The sequence below is a fragment of the Montipora foliosa genome, chromosome 1 (genome assembly GCF_036669935.1).
Source record: "Montipora foliosa isolate CH-2021 chromosome 1, ASM3666993v2, whole genome shotgun sequence".
Taxonomy (NCBI): Eukaryota; Metazoa; Cnidaria; class Anthozoa; order Scleractinia; family Acroporidae; genus Montipora; species Montipora foliosa.
Window position 1 is genome coordinate 64,059,658 of NC_090869.1, and position 2,840 is coordinate 64,062,497.

The following is a 2,840-nucleotide window of genomic DNA, read 5'->3' on the forward strand; positions in this document are numbered from 1 at the left end:
TGGGTCATTCCGTGAACTTTTAGCAATTTGAGCTTACAAGCTTAAGTTCTAAAGAGATGAGTTGATTGAGCAATTTTCGAGCACAAATGACATAAATTTCTCTTGAGACACGAAAATGTCCCAAGAGAAATCGGAAACAATGCCTATGCAAATTTTTGGGGGTACAAGAGCAATTTTTAGTAGAAGAGGTGTATTATGGCTTTTGAGAAAGTGTAGAATGCTGGACAAACTGCGCTCCCAGGACCTCTCCCTTAGCTTCTGGGAGTGGTCCTGGGAACGAAATTAATGCTGGACATAAATTTTTTTGATCGCTGATTCAGGAGCACACAACAGCGTTTTATTTCCTTCTTTGTTTGTTTTTGTTTTTATTTACCAAAGTACGGCGGTTTCCTTACTACTGTAATGGGTTTTACCAGGAGTCCATGGGCTCCTGATTTTACGGAATATATGGTTATGCTTGGAAAAGCTACAAAAAGACTAGCCTGCGTAGCAAGCGTTTCCGTGCTGTTTCGGAGCAAAGGCCGCGCGAAAAATGGCGCGAGTAAGCGGGGAGGGGGTGGCCCCCTCTTTCATTTTTTGCCTCTCGTTTCATTTCTCGCGCGGCCAAAACCGAGAATCTCGTTCCTCGGTCTTTCTTTGCTCCGAAACAGCACGGAAACGCTTGCTACGCAGGCTACAAAAAGACACAAAGCAGTACTCCCGCGCACACTAAATGTATATGGAACAAACACAAAATTATAATGGAACCTGATTATCAAATTGTCGCAAACTGAACAAGAGCTAGTTACTGAACATTCATTGATTGCAATAATGAATTGTGAAGAACATTAGAGTGTGTGTGTGTCTCAATTATAATTTACACCCACAGGAAATAATCGTTTGTTTTTGTTTTCAAGTTTTTCCGGGCGCCATCATCTTTAATATATAATATTGTGAAGTGCTATAGGACGTTTTCAACCAACCTCTAGCGACACCAATAACAATAGAGAAATGTACTACTTCTGGTGGACGAACAAAAGAAGCTAATAAGAGATCTTTTGTTTTCGTCCACCAAAATGGCGGAGATGACGTCACGTGTAAACCTCCAATTGGTGCCCTATTTGTTATTATACAAAAGTTCTTTGTGTCAGAAGGAGAAGAACTTGCCCCACTTGTCTCGTCATTTAAAATTTTTATTGCGGTAATAATACGCTCAACTTGAACAATTTGTAAATTAGATCTTTGATCGCGTTTGTCATTTCGCACGCGCGCTGCTGGTACGGAATCTTCGGCAAGTTTCTTTTTCGCTCAGCTAGCTAAACGTTTGCAGTTTCATGGTATGTTTCTTTCCAAGGAGACTGGTTAGCCTCTTATCAACAAAATGGCTCTGTTTATGGGCCAATGACTTTCATTGATATTGCGGTATTGTCCACTTGGGAACAAATTTCGTGGTTACACTGTGTAACACTTTGAGCGCCGAAAACCCCGGAAATCAGTTGGAACGGCTAACGAATAGGTTTCGGTTAGAGTTATAAAACAATTTAAAAATATGATTTGAGTGGAGATTAATTGACGTTTTTAAAGTATATCACTGAAAAGAATTCACGAGTTTCAATAACACCATCAACTAACCTATAGGAATATCATGTTTTGAAATCTATCATGGAAAGTTTGGTGTTAGACAGCATGGGTGCTAAAGAATAACTATATTGCTTCCAGCATATAGACAAGTGAAGCTTTGAAGAAGGGCTCGTATACGAAGCCGATGAGGCTGCTTTTAGCATTATTTATGAATCAATTTATATCAGGTTCTCTACCAAACCTTCATCATTTAAGGGAGACGAACGCTTACTCGCAGTTGGCTTGGGGCTATCGAGCAGGTGTCAGCAATTAAGTGCGACAGCCGAGGAACGGCAAACTGTGTTACAACGTGTCTTGAAAACTTGGTACGTGCTTCTTTCATTCAGCCAAAGACCAAATATTGCGAAAAGTCTTGACATGATAATCTCAAAGAAATGAATAGAACTAATCTTATTTAAGGCAAAACAAAAAACAGTTGACACTAAAAGAGATTAAAATAAATATCACACTGAAATAGAAAGGGTATTAGAACTTTGCAGTGGTCTAACTACATTTAACTTTCTAAACGTATTTTTTTGGTTCTCTCTCCAAAATCGTCCTTGAATTCTAAACAGCCAAAAAATCAGACTTTTCTTAACCGGGAGATCAGCTCCAAAGTTGAGTATAATTTTGATCATGATCAACTTCCACGAGCCATTTCAACACGTTACTTTTTGAACTGTACATCTTCGGAAGTGAAGTTTTCTTTAGGGGTTGTTCATTCAAACTGTAACTCTGTAAAGATTCTTTTTCATAAAACTCAAGCTGGTAGCCTTTGTTGAGGTCATCTGAAGACGAGCTAGATAACTGCTGTTTTTGGCCTGATAAAACCTCGTTGCCATTTAAGTCCGTACGAGGGATCAAGACTGAATGTGTTTCTGTATTCTCTCGCTGTTGAATTGGTTTATTTTTGAAGTTACCCGGTTTACCTCTCGCGTGGTCTTCTTGTTTTCGCGAAGTACGCAACTGTTCAGGGTCTCTGCTTAAGGCTGGACGATTTTGTTGTTGAACCGCTTTTGATGATAGCTTAGGCACGTTGGTTGACTGCAAAGATATTTCCGTCCTCCCTAAGAATCCTAAGGCTTCCAATTCTTTAAGTCCACCTTCCTCATCAAGGCTGTGTTTTGTGAACTGTGTTGGATAGAAATCTGGACAACTGTACTTTCGAAGTCTTACATTATTGTTGCGAATCAATACAGGGATATTAGAAGGTCTGTCCGAAAACAATGATATCGAAGAAA